Source organism: Equus przewalskii, chromosome 8 (genome assembly GCF_037783145.1).
Source record: "Equus przewalskii isolate Varuska chromosome 8, EquPr2, whole genome shotgun sequence".
Classification (NCBI taxonomy): domain Eukaryota; kingdom Metazoa; phylum Chordata; class Mammalia; order Perissodactyla; family Equidae; genus Equus; species Equus przewalskii.
Window position 1 is genome coordinate 65,627,537 of NC_091838.1, and position 26,132 is coordinate 65,653,668.

At 38.2% G+C, this 26,132-nt stretch overlaps 1 long non-coding RNA gene across 1 annotated transcript; it reads left to right on the forward strand.

The window, feature by feature from the left end:
* The first annotated feature begins 33 nt into the window (after positions 1-33).
* On the forward strand, positions 34-24,311 carry LOC139085336 (uncharacterized). The gene is made up of 5 exons (XR_011543619.1): positions 34-193; positions 6,027-6,088; positions 6,441-6,499; positions 22,458-22,557; positions 24,055-24,311. It is a non-coding gene; the product is annotated as an uncharacterized lncRNA (long non-coding RNA).
* Positions 24,312-26,132: the final 1,821 nt, after the last annotated feature.

A 26,132-nucleotide genomic window follows, 5' to 3' on the forward strand; every position in this document is an offset into this window, starting at 1 on the left:
AGTCTGAATCAGGAACAGATTTAAAAAGTCTTTAAAGGACAGAATCATGAGGACTTGGTAAATGATTGTAGGTGTTAGAGAAAGGAGACCAAGGAAGCAATGAAGATTGGGAGGGATGGTTTAAGCAACTGAGAGACTGATGGATGGCATTCACTGAAATTCAGAGCACAAATGAAGATGCAGTTGGTGGGGGGTAAGAGCGTGAGTTCATTTTGGGAAATATTGAGTATTCCTCAAATATTTATCAGATATTTATCAGATATCCAAATGGAGATATCTAATATGAAATTGAGTATAAAGGTCTGATGCTCAGGCGAGATATCTGGACTATAAACATATGTTTAGGGAGAGAAACATGATTGAAGTGAAAGGAATGTTTGAAATCACTCAAGGGAAATATGTAAATTGATAAGAGGGCCTATGACAGAATGCTGAGAAACAGCAAGGAAAAAGTTCATTTCAAGAAGGTAGTCATTGGTATCCAAGAGGCTGTTGATGACTTTGTCAAAATCAGTTTCAGTGGTACAGTGGAATTAGAACCCAGATGGCAGGATCTTGAGAACCAAGGAGTCAAGAAAGCTTTGGAGTGTCCATGAGTTGATTCGCATGCATTTTTCAGACAGATTTAATTATAAAACTGAATTCTCTAGGTTGTTTTGGAAGAGGTTAGCAAATGCCATTTGTACTTTAAGGTAGGAATATCATTCTCTTCTTTCCAATTACAGTTTGTTAAAATTAGGTCATTTTAATTCTTTGGATATTTCTGATGCTACAACTTGGTGAGAGGCATAGACTAATTAATCAAAAATTTTACCATGCTTCTCAGTGTGGGCATTCACTACATTTCAAATTGTATAAAAATCATTTGTTTCTGGGCCTCTGAATAGGAGAAAAAGGAAAATAAATGCTTATTTCTTGCTATTGGGCATGAGATAAATGGTGTTCTCTAACTAAAATAAAATATTTAATTCTGAAGCTCAATGAACAATGTGGAGTTTAACAGAATAAATATATTCAGTCACTGGAGATTGACACAGATTAGTAAACAAAACAAAACATACAAATAGATTCCCACCCATAAATCTTCACAGTGCTTCTCAAAGAAGAAAAAACACTCAGTGGTTATCTGTTCTTCTTCTTCAAATAATAAATATTAATACAATATGGCTGAAGTAAATTACAGTATTTAGCTTTCCAAAGATGGCGTGGGAATACGTAGTTAAATGGAGAGCACAGCCAGCTGTTTCCTCAAGATAGAAATATCTCCAAAACAATTTTAACATGCTTCTACTTTTACACAGGAAGATTTTGGAGGCAAGCTCACTTTATGATTACTTTTGAAATTTCATGGATATTGAAATCGTTCCAAAATTGACTGTAAGATTTCAAAGAGGTATATTTATATTTCTTTTTGAATTTAGAGTCTGCCATTCTTCAAAATATTGGTTGATGATCCAGAAAAGAAAGAAAAGTCCCCTTTTCTTTGCTTATAGGATGGATTTTTATCTAAAAATCTCAAAGTACTTTTCACAAGTGAACTCATCATCCAGTCCCTTTAATATTCTGAATGAGGATTAATAAGACTCCTGTTCCACATACGGTAACATGGAGTTTCTGGAGTCCTTGGATGAAGTGAATGAGACATGACATAGCTGCCAGCAAGTTTGCAGATGAGCCAAGAATAGCAAACAGCATTTCTACTTTACTGTTTTAACCACCAGACACACAAATATTCATAGATATTAAATAATTAAAACAGCAGACTAAAACATGGTCTAGAAGGAAAAGTTCTTGACTCCAATTCTGCCAGTGTCTTGAACAAATGTCTTAATTTTGATGGTCTTGGTGGTCTCATTTCCCCATCTGGGGTGAATTGATTTCTAAGATTTCTAGGTATGGCATTCTGATTCTCTGTGGACCTTGCTCTGGAAAAGGAGCCTTGCTTGAAAATAAGAGTGGTTCAAAATATTTGTGGAAATATTGTGGCAGGACATCCCTGTGTGTCTCTTCATTCTTCTCCTTAGCGATATTTACTGAATGCTGCCTCTTCCTCAATAGCCCTCAAAACTAGCTCTTGTTCCTTTTAAATTGCTATTTCCCTCACTCCTTTCCAACAAAGTCAGTTACAATAAAGTCAGTTATGATATTCTCTAGATCATTACATAATTAACCTCACTCTTTATCCTTTTCTCTGAGAATAAAGAACTTAGGTACACAAAAGCAGAGTAGTTAAGAATGCAGGTTCTGGAATCATACTTACTCGGAACAAATCACAGCTCTGCAATCTATTTGGTGTGTGACTTTGGACAAATTAATTAGTCCATCCAAGTTCCAGTTTCCTTGTCTCTGAAATGAAAAAGATGATATACTACTACTAATGAACAGTTTTGTAGGAAGTAAATGAATATAAAGAATTTAGCACAATACCTGATACACAGTAAATAGCCTTGTTTCTCCTTTTCTTTGGTCTTTTTTTTTTCCTTTGCTGAGGAAGATTCACTCTGAGCTAACATCCACTGCCAGCCCAGGAACCGAACCCAGTCCACTCAAGTGGAGTGCACCAAAGTTAACGACTAGGCCACCGGGGGCTGGCCCTGTCTTTCTCTTTTTGATAGATACCTACCCAGACTCCAGTCTATGCCATCCTTGTGTCACAGGCTGGAAGCCTAGGAACTACATTTCCCAGAATCCATTGCCATCAGTCTTCTGGTTTAAATTTCCTTAATGAGATATATTTACATAAGATTTTGAAGGCAGAAAAGAAATAGAAATTAATATGACTCTCTCCCAGGGGCAGGAAAGTGCATGAACTTTGGTAGCAGACAAATATGAGGTTTTGCTGGTGGCTTTAATGAGTTCCCCTAAGAGTTACCATTTTGGTGCCATAGGCAGCTGAGATCATTGGCAGTGGTTTCCAGCAACTTCTATAATATCCAATTTCGTGAAAATAAACAGTAATCTCACTTAAATTTCATTTCTTTCATATCTTTCAATGGTTTTGTAAGCACCTAATTCCCTCAAGTAAATGCCTTCCAGCTTGAGTGGTCTCTGTTTTCTTGTATAGCCCCTGGCTGATATATTTTCATTCTTCTCCTCCTGCTCATTGAATTGTACCACAGATTACAGAATAAGAAAGGAAGAATGGAAAATAATAGTAATAGTAATAGCTGTTAATATTTAGGTCTTTACCCAAATGACATCATTTTAGTGAGGGCTTCCTGACTACTCTAGCTAAAATTTTGACCCTGCTCTTTGAAAATCTCCGTGGCATTTTTTCACTATTTTAAAATAATAGTAATTTTACTTGTTTATTTTGTTTATTGTTCCTTCTGGAAAATTATGAAGTGTTTTTGACCACTTACTTTGCTTTTGAATCTTCAGCTCTTTAAAAAGTATGTGGCATGTAGTACGTGCTCAATAAACATTTGTTGCCTTAGCAAATGAATTTGTACTTATGATGTATCAGATTTAATTCTAAGTGCTTTATGTATATTATCTTATTTAATCCTTTAGAAAAAAACTCTATCCAATGGCTATTACTATTATGCCTAATTTATAAAAGCAAAGATTCAGGCACAAAAGTGGTGGAACACAACTTTGAACTTAGACCAACTCCCAAACTTATGCTGTTAACCATGATACCACATTGAATATTTACTCTTTTTCTGCTGTTGAGCTAGGTACTTGATATTGTCTTGAAATCTACAAGGACACCATGTAGTATGTATGCTTATTCCATTTATAAAATGAGAAAATTAAGCCTTAGAGAAACTAAGCAATTTTTACAAGATGACATAGCAACTCAATGGCACAGCTCAAATCCTGTCTGCTACTAAAGCCCAGGACCATGCATTTTACCAAACTAGGAAACATTTTCAAACATCATCAGATGCTTTGCTCTTGAATTCAGATAAAACATACAAAGAAAAGTTATGTTATATATACTGCCCATGAGAAAAACCAGAGAAATAGGTTTAAATCTGCATATACTTTTATTAGAAGAGACACATTTTAGTACAGGGGAGGTCTTCTTGTCAGATGTTAATATAATCTTGGCTATAGCATATTATTTTCATTAAGCAATAACTGTTTCCAGGGTGTGAGCCTATTTAGCTTATAATGGGACACAGTGTAAATATCCCAATTGCAAAGCTCAGCAAAAGCAAAACAGCTGTCTAATATGAGGCATTTTTATAGGATGAATGGACAGCTCAGATTGTTATGGAAAGGCTAATTTTATGAAACCACACTTGAAAAAGCAAGTTGGGCTCTGCCTATTTTCCTTTCTTTCGTTAGGCAAAAAAAGCATAAGATGTAGACAGTAACATCTCTTAGAATGTCTCTGGTTATGGATGTTTCTTTGGAAGAGACCCTGTCCTCTATTCAGTAATCATATAAACATAGGAGGGAGAGTTTAGCCAAAAAAGGGATAAGATGCTTGAAATAGATGCTGTCATTTCCAGTGGAGTGTGGGGGAGTCTTATTAGACAAAGCAGTCACTGCAGATGGATGTTCTTCATTGACTGCAGTCACCCATTTTCATACCAGAGGAGGCTGTGAGTTGGAAATGAGTTCCCCTTTCTCTCCACTGTTCCATCCTCTCCCAGATACCCAATATTTTCATACTCCAGTTCTTAGAATATGCTAACTTGAAACTTGTGGACAAGAAAATTATTTTTCTTCTTCATTAAATGTACATTTTCCTCATTCCTCTCTTTTGCAGCCCGAATCGAATGCAGTAGGCTTTTAGACCATCTCATGTGATGTTTACTCTGCATTCTGTCATCATCATGTTTTTAGCTTGACAATTATTTCATTGGTAGGGATAAAAGAACTTCAGTATATAAGAAAACATTTTTTTTTCTCTGTGTAATAATACTGTTGTTGAATGTGGTCATGTCTTTGAAGGTTTTTTTTTTTGGAGGAAGATTAGCCCTGAGCTAACTGCTGCTAATCCTCCTCTTTTTACTGAGGAAGTCTGGCCCTGAGCTAACATCCATGCCCATCTTCCTCTACTTTATATGTGGGACGCCTACCACAGCATGGCGTGCCAAGTGGCGCCATGTCCGCACCCAGGATCCGAACTGGTGAACCCTGGGCCGGCTAAGTGGAACTTGCACACTTAACCAACTGTGCCACTGGGCCGGCCCATTTGAGGGTTTTTATGTGATGGAAAATGGAAGTCATTAGGAACATGAAGTATAGTTTAGTATAGGATGTGTAGAAAGCATCCTAGACTGGGAATCAGGAGACTCGAATCCTGACCTTGGTCCTTCCACTAATTAAGAGTGTAACCTCAGATAATTCATTTAAGCTTTCTGTTCTTCAGAGTCTTCTTAAATAAAAGATAAGAGACTCTCAAGTCCTAAAAGTGTATTATTTTATCTCATTACAAAAGAAAAACAGCACATAGTCAAAGGAAAAAATTCAAGATTACAAATTAAAACGTTTATTTAAATCAGATTTTTACATAAATCACCAGAATAATTTGTTTTTTCATTCATGTCAGGCCAACGATGACCAAATGAAGTCAAGGATAGGACAGTTTATCTAACTTAGTAAATATTAATAATGACATCTGAGCTTAATTATGAGGATAATTTGGTAAAATCAGATGAGTTTGGGGCTTTGTAGATTATTGTATTTTCATCTTATTTATGATTACAGACAGGCTTCATGGCCCACCTATTTACCTATGGTTATTGAGAACTAGGATCTTTATTTGTTCTTATAAAGGACTAGCCATCATAATGATGGGATAAAATCTAACAGAACAGGGCAAAGTGGTACATAAGATGTTCCCCCCGCCCAGAATCGAGTGTTAGTTAAGGCAAATTTGGGGGGTCCTGGGATTATATTAAGTTTTTTAAAGTTGGTAAAACCATTCAAATCAGTTATACTTCTAGGAGACAATGGTTTGGTAAACCTGACTCTATAATGGCCCTGAGAAGCAAAAGATACATGTATTCCTGACAAAGTGAGCATTGACTTCTCTGCTCCTTAACTGTTTCTGCTCCATCCAACAGGCATCATGGATTTGAGCTCAGAGAAATATTGCAAGGAATAGATGGCAATGAAAACAAGCACTGTATGTACTATGCTTTTTGTAAATTAGCCTTTTTGAATTTATCAAATAGTTTGGAACAAGTAGGTGGCATGTAATGCTAAAATGCCTTCTCGTGCTTTGGCATTCAGGACCTTCCACAGTTCCCAATTGGTGATAATCACAGGGTGTGTTTGCACAGTTTAGACTTTGGTAGAATACTTTCTTTGGAGGGAAACTTTGAGTGGTTTCCTAGGTTTGATTTTTGTTTTTTAATCACTAAAATATGTGATGCAAATTAACTTGCACTATTGTACTACAATTAAATGTGTACAGCTTGGCAATTATTTTCCTTCTCTTTGAAAAACGTTTCTGTTTGTTTACTCTTTCTCCGTAGCTCAGAAGAAAGCCAATCCACACCGGAGCACGGCTTTTTAAGACGGATATAATTTGGTGGTGAGATGCATTTAACATTATTCCCATGACCTTTCCCACTTTCACCTCCTCCCTTGTGCATTCATTTCATCATAGAGGTGGAAATGTAAAACAATACAGTCAGTGATGTGTTAGAGATCTCAAAGAAACCTGTACTAAGTACTCTTTTAAAATCGAAATTGGCAACCTGAAAATGTGCTGCCCTAAGGGTTGCTAAAAGTTTACCAACATCACACAATCATACAAAAATACTATAATCCTTGTAAAGGAGTGAATTACAATAATTTTTTAGGAATGTATTTTTAAATAATTGGAGAAAGCTTGTGATAAACTCAAAATGAATTCTAGAAATAATTATTTGAGTGATTCAAATAGCTCTATAACTTTATTTGCATTTATTTTATTTTATATTATCAGAATAGCTTTGGTTACACCAAAATATGCCTGAAGGCTAACTCAAAGAAATAACATCCAAGAGGTAGTAGGGAGTGTTCCTAGTCTTTGTAGTTTTATGGAGGAACACAACGGGAAGTGGGAGAGAATCTCCTGGTAGAGACTCTTCAGTGGGTTAACCATCATACTTCTGTTATTTTTAGTTCAAGTACTACCTTTAATTTTAATCCATACAACAGACTCACTTAACACCTATAACATCTGAATTCCTCATTGACGTGTAACCTGGGGCCGCCTTCTTTCTAGATTGAGGTCAACTGAAGGAGGGGGAATCTGTGCATGAACTTTGGAGAGGCCGTAATCTCTCTGAATAGTCTTTAAAATTTGAAACACATGAGCACTGTTCTGGGGTGACAGCCCAGGGTTTTACTAGTCCTCAAAAACATAACTTAGAAAAAGTTGAGAACTCTTGCTTGGGTAGATGGTTAACCACCTAGTACAGGGTTCCCAAATTTGATATATTGAATTTTCTTTGCTTCTCATCTCACAAGTCCTTTAGCATATATCTGGTAGAAGTACTTGCTGATTGACAAATGTGTACGGGAAGACAAAGAAGATCAACCCCAAAGAAGGAGGACATGTACACTGCAGTCGGCCCATGTCTGTGGCTTTTCCCTCTCTCTCCTTGTAGGAAACTCCCCAGGACACAAAGAAAGTAGAGACAGAGTCAGCTGTGTCCACAAAAGAACTCTCTCCTTCACATGCATCCACTAAAGCAGACTTTTAACAGCCTCTGACTAAAAGGAGAAAGCCAGTGCCAGAACACGTCGTGCTCCTCCAGGCTATCACAATGTCAAGGGCTCCCACCTAATCAGTCAAGCCTGAACTTCAAAGCCATCCTAGAAATAACATGGCCTCAAATCTCACTCTTTCCAGGTAGCTTTCACCTTGATTTCTTGGAGGATAGTTTTCTTCCTCATGCACGAATGATTCTGACAGAATCGATTCTTCTAAACACATCATTTGACTTAGATGATCATCCAGGTCAGTTCCTATTATTGAACTGATGCTGTATATGTACATAACTTAAGATGTGTCAAACAGGGACACAAGACAATTGGTTCTTCAGGCCCACTCTACCAGACTTTGATCCAGCAAACCATTTACTGTGCTGGTCTTTCACATAAACATCTTGGTTTTGCCACAGCAAAACGTCTTTATTTGCCATTTTTCCTGTCATAAATGCTCTTCTGGGCTATCTCTGCCACTAAATAATAGACCTCAAATTTTATCTCTATGCCTTCTGGGTGGCAGTTTTACCACCGAGAAAAAGCAGGACAGAAGTAGCAGAGTAATTTGTTCCAACATTGTTTTCAGCAACTTTTCCTTCAGATGAAATCTTACATGGAGGCCCAATAAAAAGAGTTGAATAAAGTTTTTAAGTCACTTTGTTTTAAGGATACAGTGGCTCCCTAGTAGGTGGGAGTGAGGAGCTGAAACTAGGGCTCTGGAGAGCCCAGCTAGAAGAAACACTAGTAGAGACATTCTCTAAGGTTTTGATTATAATATCTGAAATTATTTTTACATACTTCAGCAGATACTATGTGGGAAAACTTTTGTATTATTTAGTTTAGCCTGTAATCCAGATGCTTCTAGACCTGATGAAGAATGCACAATCCAGAGATCATCCATGAATGTGCTAATCAGAAATTCACAGTCCCGAACTGGATCCTGGCCCTCAGGAAGCCTATTCTCCAGATGTGGCAATTTCCGTTGTTTTGTGGCTTGCATCTGGATGGATCACTGTTACTTTGATATTTAATATACTGGATGTCAGAAATGGGGCTTTTATTGGTTAAAATAGTAGATCGTTGACAAGGATGGTTCATGTTAAAAATGGCTCCTTATTAGGGAAATTAAAAATATTTAATGTAGATATATTGGTTAAAATGTTTAGAAGATAACTTCCCATACATGCATGAACAATAAGAATGCAGGGAGGGTTTATGGCCTACGCCCTTGTAAAAGATGCCCTAATCTAAATCCCCAAAGATTCCTGTGTCCAGCCTTGAGTTCTGGAGGATTCTGGTTGTTTGATTTAGCTGTAATCATGGCAGAATCCTGGCTCTGCAATTGTTGTTGTGTCTGCTTCTAGAATATTGCTGTGTCTGCTTCAAGTGAACTTTTCTTGTAATTTGTGAAAACAATATCTAAAAGGACAGTGAGCTGAGACTTCACCGAGCTAACAGAACAGGTTGTCTGAACAGTTTTTGTTTTTGCTTTCTAAGCATTGTTTTGTTTGTGTTTTGTTTGTGTGTGTGGAAAAATTTAGAATGAGACCTCGTTTCATTATAACTGGGAGCAACGCTGTATTACAGGTGGAGTAGCTAGCTCGGACTCACCTCAGAGTTCATTGTTGGTCACTGGGAGAGGCCAAATAGTTATTCACAACCAAGTTGGCTGAAGTCCATTTTGCATTCTATCTCACCACTCAAAACTTCTTTGATTTGAAGAATAAGAGTACAGTGGGCATAATATTTGTATACCCCTTTGACCCTAATTTAATCATTCATGTCTGTGATTTTTCCTGAAATAACTTGTTTCGGTTCCCAGAGAACTTCCAGAATCAGCTGACAGCTACTTTTCAGAATTTTTTTTTTGTAGTTTTATTAAGAAATAATTGACATACATCACTGTATAAGTTTAAGGCATACGGCGTGATGGTTTGATTTACATATATTGTTAAATGATTACCACAATAGGTTCAGCTAACATTCATCATCTTATATAGACACAATACAAAGAAAAGAAAGAAGAAAAGAAAAAAGAGAAAAAATTTTCTCCTTTTGATAGGAACTCTTAGGATTTACTATCTTCATAACTTTCCTATATATTCTACAGCATTGCTGGCTATAGTCATCGTGTTGTACATTACACCCCTATGACTTATTTAACTTATCCCTGGAAGTTTGTACCTTTTGATCGCCTTCCTCCAGTTCCTCCTCTCCCTACCTTCTGCCTCTGGTAATAAGAAGTCTGATCTCTTTTCCTGTTTTTTTTTTTTTTAGATTACACATATAAGTAAGATCATACAGTATTTGTTTTTCTCTGACAGCTGCTTTTGAAGTATTTGCTAGATGTTATTTACTCTAGAAGAACAATATGTGATCGCTTTCCTTAATAACTTTAATATTTTATTTGTGAGATAAGATATTTATGCAGGAAATTACTTATAAAATATAAAAAGGTATATAATGAATAAAAAAATAAGTGATAAGAAAATAAATGCCATAATGATTGAAAGAAAGAGATAAATCTGTGACCATTATGACCAAGGAAGATAGAAGGGTTGAAGCAAGTCCGTATATGCTTAAGATTTAGACAATGCTTAACACAGGCAGGAAATCGCTCTAACCATCCTTTGGGAACAAAGATGGGTTAGGTCGAGCTTAGGAAGTATACTGAAATGCAGGCTGAAGAGCTCAGATTCTAAAGTATTTTTGGTGTATATCTCTCTGATAAATCTCTTTCATTCTGGTTGGGATGTAACCTAAAGCTTTTTGAAAGGGTAGCAACCCAGCCTGAGTAAAATGTTACTGGACGGATGTTATGCTTTTATGAGATTTATTAGATGGGGAAGATGAGCCTTCACACTACAAAAGCTGGCAGGAAGTCAGCCTCCTTCTCCCCCTTCTCAGGTACCTGCTAGAAAATAACTTTTTGTCATTTTCCCAGAACAAGGTATAGGGTAGAAGTTTGAAATTAACCTGGCCAGTGTTTTCCCAAGATAGGAAAGCAGCATTGAAGTTAATGAAGGGTCAGAGGGTAGAACTCAAAAGCATCCTCCCCCAAAAGACATTGAAATTTCAAATGTTTGCGATACTTGCCTCTTTCTCCTCCCTGTAACCTATCTCCTTCTTCTGTCTCTCCCTCATCTCTGTCTTCCTATCTCCTTAATCAGAACAGTCTGATTCTACCTAAGTAGATGGGACAGGGTTGTAAATTCTTCAATATTGCAATCAAACAGGGACATCTTTATTTTTCTATGACTAATTTGATCTCCATGAGCTCACATCTTATTAGGTAGATGATTTGGAAAGAGAAATTTGTTCCAGGATTTATTCCAGCTAGGTATTCTCACTCTGATTTAAAAACATAAGCTATTTTTCTGCTAGGATGACTTAGGTAATACAGAATATATCAGAGTTCTGTTGCTTCCTCTCTTCCAAAAAAAACCAATTAAGATTATGGGAGGAGGGTAATTTAGAAGGCATCACAGCAATTAACACAGAACTGGGAAGCAGATGCAGAAACAAAGTAAAAGATCACCGGGTTTATTTCAAGCCAAGACCTGTGAAGACTAAAAGGGGGAGGAAGCAGAATTAAACAGGGAAAGCCTTTCAGAGGGAAGGTATGGTACCTGTGAAAGGAAGGATGGAAGGAAGCAGGACTGGGCAGGAAGACTATGATGCAGATCTGACAGAGGCTCTGTCAAGCCAGCAGCAAGCTCTCAAGGAAAGATTGATTGTTAGAGGGGTCTCATGTTGGGCAGAAATAACCAGGCCCTAGTACCCCTGCTATATTCAATCATTGCAAGGGGCTTCCCAGGAACAGGGTGCTCTTGTCTCAAAAGGGGAGTGAAATTGACGCCATTAGGGAAGCTGTCAGCTAACTGCACTCTTTGCAACTGAATAGAGAGTTCTGTCTTGAATGGAGATCTGAGTGCTGAACTTCCACCACTACCCTAGGTTCTTTGGATTCTTGGCTTGTTATTGGTCTCTGGCTCAGCTGTCTTCTCTCTTAACACATGACACTGTGGAGGGGCAACTGTTCCATTCCTAGGGAGTCTGTCTCTTTCTCTTTTAATGAGGATGGCATAACTTGGGATCTTTTCTTCTTTTGGTCAGAGCTTATTGATCTTCTCTGGAAATTTGCCCACACCTTGGCTCTCAGTGTGCTGTGACACCCTCTGGCAAGATCCCTAGAGAACTCTTAAATAACTTTTACATGCCTTCATGAGGGCTCCATGGGAATCCTTGAATACATTATACGTAAAAATTGACAGCAGCAGAGATGCCATTTAACATACGAATGCCATGTCAAGTTTGAATTGGAACATTCTCGTAGTGCAAGGCTGTCCAAAATATCGTATGAGACATTTATATCCCCCAAACCCCACAAAAACCAAAAAACCAAACCCAAACTAATGAACAAAACCCAAATTCACTTCTTGATCCCAAACTCAAATACAGCCAGGTGCTCTATATTTTTATTTGCTAAATCTAGCAACCCTGGAGAATAGCTCTGTATAACTAAACTCGGATTCCCCCCTTACCTAATCACAGCGAATCATCCTATTTGGTGCAACTATCTCCAGGATGGTAAGAGAATAGCTTAACAGGAGATAGCCTTCCAGTGTCCAAAAAGAAGTAGAGCGAAAGCTCTTCCACATTTGGCGTGACCCCCAACCTATCCAGCCTGTTTCCTCTTTCTTGGATTTTGGCCTGTGCAAGGAAGCTGGGGTCACACTTCTGATCACCTGCTGCCCTTTGTTCTCTCCCCCTTCTACATCACATTATTTATTGGGATCAGAAAAGGTGGGCTTTGAGCTCTCTATTTCCTGTTTGTCATAATCTCTTTCTCCTTCTACCTGGTGCTCTAATGTGGTGAGTGAGGCTGCCTTTTGCTAAGTTCAAAAGAAGTTCAAAGAAATGTTAGAAAGTATTTTCTTACTCAACAAAGTCTAGTAATTATTACTTTTGTTGTACTAAAGACATCAAGAGGAGCAGCTTTCATTCATTCAGTAAGTGTCTATTAGGTGCATACTACGTGCTAGGAACTCTTCTAGAGATGGAGCAGTAAACAAAAAGTGTGGCCCCTCTGCTCCTGTAGCTTAGAGTCTAGAGAACTGAAAACTCAAAGCTGGTGAAGGAACCTTCGTTCCAGGCAGTACCTGCCCTCCTTGTCCCTAATGTAGTCAGCCTCATGGTTCTACTTCGGTTGTAGAGGTTATAAGAAAAGGTAATGGTGGGATGGAGTGAGGCTGGTGGGAAAATAGAGATTTGATATTTGGAAAAATATATGGGTGCCATCATATCCTTTGGGTGCCATCATATCCGTTGGGTGCAAATAGCAAACTCAAAGTATAGTTAAAAAAGAGAGTTACTGGAAAAAAAAGATAGGAATAGAAAAGGATTGAGAAAGTCAGAGGAAACAAGAGAGATGATCTACAATCCTTGACAGAAATAAGGCCTTCAACAATTGCACTAGATGCCCCTTGAGCTCACCAGAACCATAGTCACCTGGTAGAATCTTTAATGTGTTGTACTTGGCTTTGACTCAATTATCAATTGATTCATGCAACAACTATTTATTGGTCACCTACTATGTGCTTAGGACAGTGAAAGGCTCTGGTGACATAATGGTATATGAAGCATGCTCTCTGCCTTCAAAAGAGTTCCAGTAGTGAGGAGGAGGACCTATAAAAATTGCCAAAAATAATAAGAAATATAATGGAGGAATGGAACAAGGTCACTTAGTAGCACTGACTGCTCAGTGAATTCCAAGCAGTCTTCGTAGAGGTGGTGATGCTTGTGTCCTAACGTGAGCTCAAAGGAGTTTTCCAGCTCACAAAAGAAGGAATGAAAGGCATTCTGAACAGAATGATTAGACTTTGCATAGACCAAGGGACCTGGAAATAGTCCTGTAATTGCAAGGGAGTTGGGGTGAGGATTTTGTTTCTGAAAAAGAAGATAAGCCACACAAAGAGTTTCAGAATTTTTCTATAAGTAACGAATAGCCAAAAACAAATTTTAAGCAGGGAGGCAACATAGAGATACATTTTATTTATTTATTTTTTCGAGGAAGATTAGCCCTGAGCTAACTACTGCCAGTCCTCCTCTTTTTTGCTGAGGAAGCCTGGCCCTGAGCTAACATCCATGCCCATCTCCCTCTACTTTATATGTGGGACGCCTACCTCAGCATGGTGTGCCAAGCAGTGTCATGTCCGCACCTGGGATCCGAACCAGCAAACCCCAGGCCGCTGAGAAGCGGAACGTGCACACTTAAATGCTGTGCCACCAGGCCGGCCCCTAGATATACATTTTAGAAAGATGGCTTAGACAATTGAGCAATTCAGTAGTTCTCAAACTTTAGTGTGCATCTGAATCGCCTGGAAGGCTGGTTAAAATACAGATGGCTGGGCCCCACCTCCAGGATTTCTGATTTAGGGAGGTCTGGTGTGGGACCCTTGAAGCTGCATTCATGACAAGTTCCCAGGTGATGCTGACATTGCAGGTCTCAGGATTGCACCTCCAGACCCACTGGAGTAGAAGATAGAGTGGAGTCAGTCAGGACCAAAGGAGGGGCCTTAATTAGACGCGATGTCTCTTTTTTATAGAAAAGTTTTACTCAATCCTCTCAATAACGTTTTTAAAAAGTTAATCTTTGCTATTTCCCTTCAGTGAAAGTTCTTTAGATTGTAGTCTATTTTCCAAAGAAACGCATTATCTGCATTCTCAGGAGTCAGGAAAAAAGGGAAAAATAAGGACAAACATGTTGCTGATTCAAAATCATTTTTTAAAAGTGAGGCATCTTCTGCTCTCTGTTTTGAAGCTGTGGGGAAATGTCAGGCCTGAACTATTTCATGACAGACGGTGGTGTACTGCAATGGCTTTGGAGCGAGACCAGACATCTGTTCCATATGAGACCTTGTGCAGGTCACTTATCTCCATGCAGCATCAGTTTCCTCATCTGTAAAATGTGCCTAGTGACACTGTGCTCTCAAACTTAGCGAAGCTATATCAGATCATATACATAAAACGCAAATACAAATTAGGCAGGCAGAGTATGTTGGTTCTCCTCCTTTTTTTGACCGAAATAAAACTAAAGTGTGTCTGTGTAATTTCTCCTTTTTATGGACAATTTTTGCTCAATCTCCTTAACCTTAAAAACAGTTAATCTTTGGCATCAGCGAAAGTTCTTTAGATTTTTGTTTTTTTCCCAAAGAAATGCATTTCTGCATTCTTAGAGGTCAGGAAAATATAAGGGAAAACATACATATAAACATATATGTGTATACATATATAAAACATATGTAGGCATCTATATATGTGTATATATGTATGTGTAGACGAGTGTGTGAGTATTTGCTTTGCTTTTAACTTTTTTCTTTTTGGTACTATTAGGAGTGAGCACCAGATGGGGGAAAGCAAAGACTAGGGTTAAAAGCTGATTTTTTTCCTCCATTGCTCATGAATTCCCTGTATGTTTTCACTTACCTTTTAGCTTTCTAGGGGTTAACTGTGCTTAGACTATGAAGTCAGAGAATGATGTCAACCCCCCGCCCCCCGCCACAGGAACCCCTTGCACACACTTACACCATTCCTCTGCTCTCATCTGTCCCAGGAACCTAGAGGAGTCTTTGTTCTTCTGGGTGGGTGGGCTCCTTGGAGGTCATTAAGGCTGAATGACCTTTGCCTCCAGCGGAGAGTGTACTCTGCCTGGCTGTCAGGCCAAGACCCTTGCTCTCTCACTTCGCATCTGCAAAGGTAGTCCTGGTTCTGTGAGCCCAGAATGCAAGGCTGCTCCTTGCATCACTCGAAAGGGAAACAATGATGAAACCCACTTGCACATGATGCAGTCCAGCCCTGAGAGTCTGGTTCTTGCCAAGGACATACCCCACACAAATGCTTACTGGGAATTTTTAATAACCCCATTCAGAACCTGACATGTGATCCACACTGAGTGTTTTCTTGATTGCTTCTGGATGTCATTAGTTGAGCCATTTTTAATCAGACAATGTCATGCATATTCCTATAAGAAACTCTGCCATTTAGAAGCTAGTTCAAAACTATAAAGCAAAAGTCAGCCAATTATCTAAGACAGCTGTGATGTGTTAGAAAGAATACTGGAATTGCATTTCTAAAAAGCTGCTTGTGAGTCCTAAATCTGCCCAATAATTTAGCTGAGTGAACTTGGGCATGTTACTGAATCACCTCATTTCCTCTTCTGTTAGAAGGGCACAATAACGCTTCCATCCCAAGGCAGACTCAGTGAGAGACTGTATGGAAATGCATGTTATATAATATATCGTAGGTGGTGTATTCCGTATTACATACGATGTGTTGTACATTATGGAGATATTACATCATCCATCTTGACCACATGATCCCAGTCACTATTTCCTCTTTTCGGTTAGAAGCACAGTGATACTCATATCACAGTGAAGAGTCAATGAGAAAATATACATGAAATGACTTTGGAAACTATAAAATATGGCACATATTATAAGTATTACTTATTACTTTAATATATTAAAGCATAACATGTATAGTTATATATTACATATTCTGTTATATATAATATATATACAATATATTATTATATGCTATGTGTTATACATTATATATAATATATTAAACATTAAAACATATATTATAATATATTATGCATTAAGTTATATTGCTATATAATACACACATGTTATATATTATTCTATATTATATACCAAGGTGTATTATTTATGCATGATTACTTATTATGTAATATTATTATAAACTGTTTCAGACAATCTGATTATGAGACAATGCAAAAATAATTTAAAAGTAGCTTTTACTTTTTTAATAATAATGCTGTTGGTAAGAGAAAAACCTAGAGGGTGAACATAATCAAATACTTTTAGAAGGTGTATGAGAATAATAATTTTACTCACAGTGGCAGAGAGATTTGCGCAATCATTTTGTTGGTTCTTGTGAAAACAGTTCTGAAATGTATTACAGAAAACCTGTTCTTGAATAATTCCTATCCCTCATAAAGTCATGAAGACGGGTTAAAATGAATTAGTTCTAAAGCATTTTGACTCATATGAGTCTGCCTCTTGACTTGTCTTCAGCTGGAGGAAGCTTTGAAATTAATGATCCCCTTATACTCTTCTTACCATCATCCGTGTGTGATGTGTGTTGTAATTTACATGCTTGATGTTTGAGCATTTCAATTCTCTCTACCTCCCAGGTCATCTCTCCACCATTAAGGCACAAGGTCAACAAGCGGTGGCAGGGGACTACAGAACCTTTGCAGGGGAGAGATTTATGCATTTTATGATGTTATTACAAAAACAAGAACATCTTTATTAAAACAGCTAACAAATTATTAGATAGTAAAACTAAACCTTATATAAGTTTCTACCATCCATGCATTTACAAGAGCCAGAAGAATAGGCATCATTTTTGGCATTTTTCTCTACTACGCTTCAACCTTGAATTATCACCAAGAGCAGTCAATTTTTCTTCGAGAAATGTACGTAATGCACCCTCTTCTTTCCATCTCTGTGACCACCTAATCCCGGCCACTAGGGTCTCCCTTCTAGTCTGCAGCAGTCATCTGCTGGAAGTTCTCTCATCCTCTCTGTTCCCGTAGCGCAGGGATCTTTTCACAGCAGAAATGGGACTATGTCTGCTCTAACCTCCATCGCTGCCCTTTGCTCTCCCAAAACCCTTTAACAGCTTCTCTCTGTTCTTAGGATAAAAACCAAAACCTTTAACTTTGTTTAAAAACCTTTGAATTGTCTGTCCCATCTCCCTGTGAGGGTCACCTGCGCTTTGCTCTTCCTCACTCTGTCCTTATGCAGTCCTTTTTGTCCCTAATGGCTCCTATGCACCAAGGTCCTTTCCCTTCTGCCATCTGGTCTTTGCACATGTTTCTCCCTCTGCCTGGAATATCCTGCACCCCAAAACCCTTTATATCTGGCTAATATTTATTCATCTTTCCCATTTCCACTTATGTCACTTCCACAGGAAGCTGTCCCTAAAGACCCAGGACAGTTCAAGTCCCCTTGTTAATGCACTTACGTAACTAACTTAATGACTCTAATCACCACTCGATTTCCCTTTGCTAATTTCTGTTGCTTGTAGCAATTACAGACTAGCAATTAGACAATCGTGCCTAAAGTTCTGCTCGGGACAGCCCTGGGAAAATCAGAATGTGTTGGTTACTCTAATGTGCACTCAAAATTGTGCTGAAAAATGAAATTTAAGGATTAATGTCCTTTTGTTCAGTGTGCTGTGTTTGTCACCAAAGCTTAATTATTAAGATCTTAAAACTGTCTCTTTTTTCTTCAAATTTAACAGATGAAATATTTTACTCCTAAAGTTAATTGCTTTTGTGTCACTTTCATAAATTTCCCTAACTGGGCTTTCAGTTTCCCAGCTGGTAAAATTCATTACAAAGTAACTTTTAAAACAAAATCTAGTATTTTTTGAAGAAAGGAGTTCAGCCATTTACTCAATCACCTTGAGGAAAAAACTCAATATATTCTCCCATCTATAGATCTAATAATTTCAAATTCACAGGATTATGATAGCAATCACATACAATCACATATGTAAAACACCTAAAGTAGTATTTGCCGTAGGGTAGATGCTCACTATATTTATATTTCCCTCTTCAGTCAGGAAGTTCCCAACTAGAGGAGGGAAACGTACCCCTCCCGTTATTGGGGTCATTTCTGAGAGCCGTGGCTTCACTTAAGTGGAGAGGAGTATTTCTCTTAATTGCCTGCTATTAACCTGAAACCTTTGTGATTTGCAAAGAAGTTATTGTATGTCACTTCTCAGACGGTATTTTACATAAAATCAATTTTTGTGTTCTTTCAGACGTATGTAAAGTGGTTTCGTGATTTTTGGTGACTTTATTAGTAGATGCTCAGCATTCACCTAAGACAGTATAAGCAGTGTGGGGCAGGCAGAAGGCCACGTGCCAGCTGCAGAGAGAGCAAGCCCTTCTCTGTTTCAGGTGGAAGCCCGTGCTTTTGTTTCCCGGAGACTTCAAGGGAGGGTTCTGCGGCACTATTTATTTGGTTTATGGTAGCCTCTCAGATGTGTTGCATCTGCTTTGCAGTAAAGGATGTGGGGCTCCCTTCTGGTGACTTGCCGCCTGCCGCAGACAACAGACATATTTGTCCTCCCCAGCTTTGATCTTTTTTGCCTGGTATCTAAATGAAACCTTTCTTGTGCCTTCAAAGCTAAGTGACTTGTTCGGCTTCCAGTTACAAAACAGCTCTGCTCCTGCCACCACTGGGGTTCCCCTATCCTCGCTTCCAGTCTAGTGCCTGCAGTAGGAGGGCTGCAGGGAGCCAAGATGAAGTACAAGGAACATGTAAAACTCAAGTACAGTGTGCAAGAGAGGGAACGGCTGCTTCCTCGGGGGCGTGCGAACCTGGAGAAAAGGGAAGAGGAGAGCATAGGAAAAGTTGGCATTCTTAAAAGAAAGCATACCATTGTGGCTAAACATGAATGCTAGATTCAGACAGCTTGGGCTGTGAACAATTATTAGCTGTGACAAATTCTGCAAGTTGTCAAGCCTCAGTTTTCCTGTTTATTAATGAAGGGTGATGCTAGTACTTATCTATCCCATTGTGAGTATTAGAGGAGAAAATACAAATAAAGTGCTTAATACAGCAGTGCACATTGAACAAGCACTCCGTGAATACTATGGTTTGGTTATTAATAGTAATGATGTTACTTAGTGTACAAATACAGTGGTCTCTCCCATGCCCTCTCTAGGGAGATGGTCCTGATTCATAAAGGCCAAATCCAAATGCCTACTTCTGCGCATATTTTCTGATAGCCTTGTTGTCTAGTCCACATGGATGCTGGGTGCTAGAGCTACACAGATAAAAAACACAGTGTCTGCTTTAAAGAGTTAGTTAGTCTCTTTTCTGTTTTTCTAAAGCTCATGATTTATGAATAATTTGAAGACTAAAACAGTCTGAATTGAGTTAGTTATTTGGTTAATTGGCTAGTACATGAGATTGTAAGCTCCTTGAGGTCAGGGCCTTGGTATTACTCATTACTGCCTCTCAGCTCCTGCTACAGATACATGACCATAAAGAGCTGTATCTTACAGTGACTAAGAACTAAGACCACCACTTACTCGCCATGCCGCCTGCAGCATGCTGAAAAAGGGCTCTATTCTCCGGTTTCCTCAGGTAAAATGGGAACAGTCGAACCTGCTGCTTAAATCACCTGTGAAAATGAAACAAGACAACATATATAGTGTACCGGAAACATATTGATTGCTCAGTTAATTGTTGTCAGTATTACAATAACGTAGATGAATGACCCGAGTCATAGGATCCTGGTAACTCCCGTGTCCTTTGACATAGAGAGTTTCCTGCTTTCTTTTATTTTCCTATTTTGCACTATGTTTAACTTATCAATTTCACTATATCTATTTAGAGTGTGCAAATATATCCTCAATAAATAAATAGTGAAGATGGAGGAATTTTGGGGTGTGTTTGAAACCCGAATATATTCATGATTTCTGAATGTCGGGAGGTTCCCCACTCCATTTCGCTGAGTTTAGAAGACACGTAGGACTTCTCAGCAAGTTTTCCTGACTGGTTTTACAGTTCTTTACATTTCGGTTATTGTAATTCCAGAACTTTTGAATCTCTCTCTTCCGAGGTTCTCTTTTCTGAACTCTACTTCTGTAAATGTATGGTGCTATTTCAGGACTGGATTAGGACTCAAAGCAGAGAAACAAATAGAACACATCTTACCTTATCCCTTCTGTTTCATTTCTCCCGACAAATTGGCCCTATGAAGGTTTCCCTTTGAAAAGTGTTAGTTTTTCCTATTCCTCCAGATGTTTTGCGATTTCATCTCGTTAATATCTCAGTGATACCATGTATCAGATTGATAAATATATAGTGTTCTGAATTGTCCCTGATTTCTTTTTAAATACAACTGAGTGACCTATTGTCATTAAATGTGGCTTCTTTGTACTAGATTATTTTTTAGGTATAAAGATTTAAATAAGGCAAAATCCTATTATGTTTGTTTGCGTTATAGACTTTCTTAACTAAATTAGGACAGCTGACAGTGCGGAAGATATTGGAAAGAATAGAAAGATATTAGATAATGTTAGATAACAAAAAGACATTGGAAAGATATTAGAGAGAAAGAAAAAGTTAAAATAACTTTCCCTTACTTTCCAAGGCAAAATATGAGCTCAGATTTTCCACATTTGTTTAATAAGTAAGCAAGCATGATATACGTTATATGTCATCATTCCATATATCAGTGATTCGCAAAGTTTTTGTTCAGGATTCTTTTACATTGTCAAAAAAATTTAAAGACATTAAAGATCTTTTGTTTGCACATATTATATTTATTGATATTCATTGTATTCCAAATTTGAAAAGTAGATTTTAAAAATATTATTTATTAATTTATTTTAAATAATAATAAATCCATTATATGTGAACATAAATAATCTATTTTTATCAGTAATAAATATATTTTCAAAAACAAAAAATATTTTTAGCAAAGAGTGGCATTGTTTTTACTTTTTTCCAAATCTCTTTAATTCCTAGCTTAATAGAAGACAGCTGGGTTGTCATATCTGCTTCTACATTCAATCTGTTGCAATGTGTTGTTTTGCTTGAAGTATATGAAAAAAGTCTGGTCCCACACAGATACATAGTTGGAAAAGGGAAGAGTATTTTAACTAGGTAATTAACTGGATAAAAGAGTATTTTAGTTAGATAATTGTGGATGTTCTTTGATACATGGAAATTCTATAGGTGTTATTTTCCTAAAGATTAATTGCAATATGCAAACTGAAACCAGATTAATGAACATTCTGTACTTGATGTCCTCACAGGATGAGAATGGAAAAGCCAAATCACGTCTTAGTAATGTCATAAAAATAGTTTTGTCCTTTTACATCCCATGAAAATGTCCCAAAGATACATATGGGTGCCCAGACCACGCTTTGAATACAACTGCCGTATACTACCATAAATTCTTATAATCTTATCTTGGGACACAAAAACCCAGCTTTGCTGAGAAAATTATGCAAGAAGCTGTTAAGTAGCTTGCCTAACTTTTGCCCAGTTAGCTCGGGATAGAACCAGATTTGAATTTAGTCTTCTGTTTTTATCTCTCTTTTAGGACGTATTCCTTCCAAAAAATGTGAAAGTGAGGAAATACAGAGGCATACAGTATGATTTTTCCCTGGGGACCATAATTCTTGAGAGATAAATTGGGTTTTATAGCTACTGAGCATCAGGTTCTGGAAAGAACTTGGTTGGTCTTTTAGCATTGCTATAAAATCACATTGCGTGAGAAGATTTTCTAGTTCAATGGGAAACAACCCTAGGGTGAAATTTAGGAAAAAACAAAAGGACCAAAGTAGGAATGGGGAAGAAGAGTTTGGGAAAGTCAAAGAAGAGATAATACAGTCCAGAACTAAGGCTCCAAAGATCCCAGGGGAAGACTAATCCTTTCACTCAGGTCAAAGTAAGGCTGCCATTTTCTCCTCTAGGACTCAGAGGAGATGGATGGGGAGGTGACTCAATACCTATCCTTTTGATGACTTCTCTTTGTTCTCTTCTTCCCTGACTAGGCCCTTATTCCAATTTTCTGTTCCAGGCCAGTGAAGGAAAAGGGTTCCTTGTGATATTCACCCATACCTTTGTCACTCTGGCACTATAAAAATAAAAATAGCAGAAAAGATAGAAAAAGAATAAAGGAAATCAAAGAAATAAAAAATAAAGTATTGATGTTAGTGTGATGTGTTTCAGATGGTATTGTGATATATGCGGATATGACACCACCAAATTCTGCTTTAAACAGAAGATGGAGAAGGGAGTTCGCATCTATCATATACCTACCACATGCACGGTACCGTGTTCCATGCTGGGGACAAAGCACTAAAAAAGTCAGTTAACACCAAGGGTGTCCCATACCTCTCCCTAGCATAAAACCTGATTCTCTGAGAATGTCTAAGAAATCTTAAACTATTCCCATTAAGCCTATATGAAAACTATAGATTCTTCCAAAATTGGAAAATACCTCTAATGTTGAGAAATTAAACATTTTACCTCTCATGAGCTACATTTTGTCTATTTATTTCTTTTCAAGAAATTATGCAAGGTAAAACAAATAGTTTACAAGGAAAATCTAGGTGGGTTTCTATTTTTTATGTGAGTTTAGCAAACAACATAGGCATGTTGTTATATGAGAAATAAAATTATAAGCTTAAAATAACTACTTAATGTTCAGTTTGGTTTACACATTTAGCTTTGGTTAAAATTAAACTTTACTGAATCAACCATATTTAGAAATATTTTCATTAGATATTTTAAAAACGTTTTAATGTAAGGCAGTGATATGTCGAGGGAAGGAGAAAGTCATGTACTGATTGGTCTGAGATTCCAAAGAGCTTTGTGATATTTTTTTTTTTTGAGGAAATTAGCCCTGAGCTATCTGCTGCCAATCCTCCTCTTTTTGCTGAGGAAGACTGGCCCTGAGCTAACATCCATGCCCATCTTCCTCTACTTTATATGTGGGACACCTACCACAGCATGGCGTGCCAAGCGCTGCTGTGTCTGTACCCTGGATCCGAACCGGGGAACCCTGGGAACGTGTGCACTTAACCACTGTGCCACCGGACCGCCCCCCACAATATTCTTCTGTAATGACTAGAAGAAAAAAAGGCTGCCGTAAGTTTTGAACTATTAAATATGTTGTCATTTATACAGCAGCAATCCTTGGTAAAACCTTTTTAAAAATTGTTTAACTTTTTCAACCAGGTAATACTAATGATCAAACCCATCAGTCTTTAAGCTTCCCATCACCTGGAATTACATCTACCTGTCCTGTGTTTTATTCCTAGGGCCTTGCACAGTACCTGGGACATAGTAGTCCCACAATATTTGTTGAATATTTTCAATGAATAAATGTGTAAAAGGGTACTGTCTTTATTACCCATTTTAAAGAAATTTAGACGTTCAAAAATAACTGAGCATAGTTTGGTCTACCTTTACCCCAATTTTTACCATCTGGGTGCCACCTGTAAGTCAGGGGTATGAATGGAGTTATTACGGGGTCAGAGAGGAGAGATCATGGATCAGAGTGAGCCAGGACAGGTACTGCCGGGGGGATCGCTTGTAAAAAACACAGAGCTGAGAAAGAAAGAAGAAAAGCCCTATATAAGACGACTGCTGAATTTGGAAGGAAGAGGGGTAAGAGAAAATGAGGAAGTGAGACATATCTGGAAAAAAATAGCCCGTGAGGTCAGTAGGAAAGGGGGTTGGAAAAATTAATTAATTGAGCAGTTAGCAAAATATAAATCTATGCATATTGACCATGTGGTGTGCTATTTCTTTTACATAAAAGTGTCTACATCTCCTAAGAAATGGAAGAACTCCCAGTCACAACGAGCCAGACCAGATTCCCGCAGTCATTCTGTTTAATGCTTCGATGGAGGAGAATATTTCTGAGAGCAAAATACTACCTTCTCCCTGCCTCTGGGACTAAGGAAATAAGAATGGTGTTATTTCTCTAACCACAATCATCTTTTCCTCACCCTTAGTGGATCTATGGAAGCTACTGCTTGGGAGACTCATCTGTATTAAAAAGAGCAAGCTTATGCATTGAAACCCAGAATGTCTTACACCATCAGCTGACTCACCAACCTAGTTCTCTCCTCCATTCAGAGGATAGAATCCATTTAACACCATCTCATTTAAACGTAACCCTATTCTTTCCCCCACTTCCTAAGACTATAACATCTGAATTGAGAAGTATGTAAGGCTCACCTCCTTCACAAAAAGACATTTGTAATATAAATGAATGAATCAATCAAGGCATGAATGAATAATGAATTCTTTTCAAAGTTAGGGCAAGACTTGAAAAAGGTGACAAGTTATTTCAACATCTATATTCCTTGTCTCTACATATGAAGATGTGCTGTAGTGTCAAGAGTGACTATAATGACATAAGTAAGGGAAAATAAAGCAGAAAAAATTGGCAAGCTTTATTAGGGCATATTTGTTAGAGCAAGTGGTGAAGACAGAGTGCCCAGATTAAAATACTCGCTCTGCCACTGCCAAGTCATGGGAACTTGTTAGATAGAGACAACAGGAGTTCCTCACCTTAGCAGGTTTGGGGAGGATTAAGTATGTTAGAGCAATAGCTGACACACAGTGTTTGCTAATTTGTTAAGCATTGTGAGAGATAAAAGAATATAAGACTCAGCCTCTATTTTCTAGTAGAAAATAAGATACTTGCAAAGGTAAGACACCTGAGCTCAGAAACAGAGTTAACTATGTCTGAAGGTGCTCTGATAAAAACGAAGCCCAGTGCTGTTCAGTGCTCGTGCTTAGGGTGTACTTGCGTGTTCTAACACGGTCTCTTTATTGGCTCTTTAATTTATTTTTATTTTGAAGTTTTCAGGTTCAACAGTGACCATTTCCTCTGTCACATGTCACATGTTCATGCTACCTCAGGGTCTGCCATGCTATTCAATCATGACTTGATCTCAGGCAAAATCGTTGACTCTTCTTATTGTCAGCGGGATTCAGGCAAGATACACACAGGAAGACCAGTTAGATCTGCCTTCAGCAAGAGGGCTTAGCTGGCATTCACATGAGACACCCAGAAAGAGAAGCAACTATCCTCCTTTAGTGCCACAGTTTTAACAAACGTGAACCACTAAGTTAGGTTTAGAAATGATTTGCTTTGCAAGAGCTGTGGTTCCAGCACCCTTACCTCTAAGAAATAGACCACGGCATTCCAGAGCTGTGCTGGAAACTCATCTGTCCCCTCTGGGATCTGAGTTGAGGCTGGAGATGCAGGGGAATTTCTGGTAGAGGGCAGAATACCTCTGTCAATCCTGACTGTGTCAATCTTGTCTTTGTCCTTAAACCACGTTTCTCAACCTACCAGAACAGCAGGAAATGTGCTCATTTCAAGGTCTGGATCATTTCAACTCTGAATTAGAGGATTGGCATTCCTCTTGTGGATTTCAAAACAAACACACACACACACACACACACACACCCGTCTCTAATATAGGCTTGGTTAAGACTTTTAAATGACATGTTCCTCTCTCTCCATCTCCTGTATCTCCCTCCCGCCACCCCCAATCCCTTTTTGCCTTCTATTTGTTTACAAGCTTTGCATTTCAAGCCACTGAAGAACTCAGGTCTTTTTTACTTGAAACGTGACTTTCCATTCAAGAAGCAAATTTGTAGGAGCAGAAAGGACTAAATAGCTTCATGTCCCAATGATTCAAGGAACTGGCACTCAGGCGATCCCTCGCATTATTCTCTGAATGCCATGACCTATATGTCAGTGAGAGGACGTTTGGGGATGTTTCTTGTCTTTGAAAAGCAATGCTCCAGGGACAAAGAGGTTCTTTTACTGGGCAGCAATGACGGCCACGAGGTGGGAGCCATAAACCAGGCAAGCCT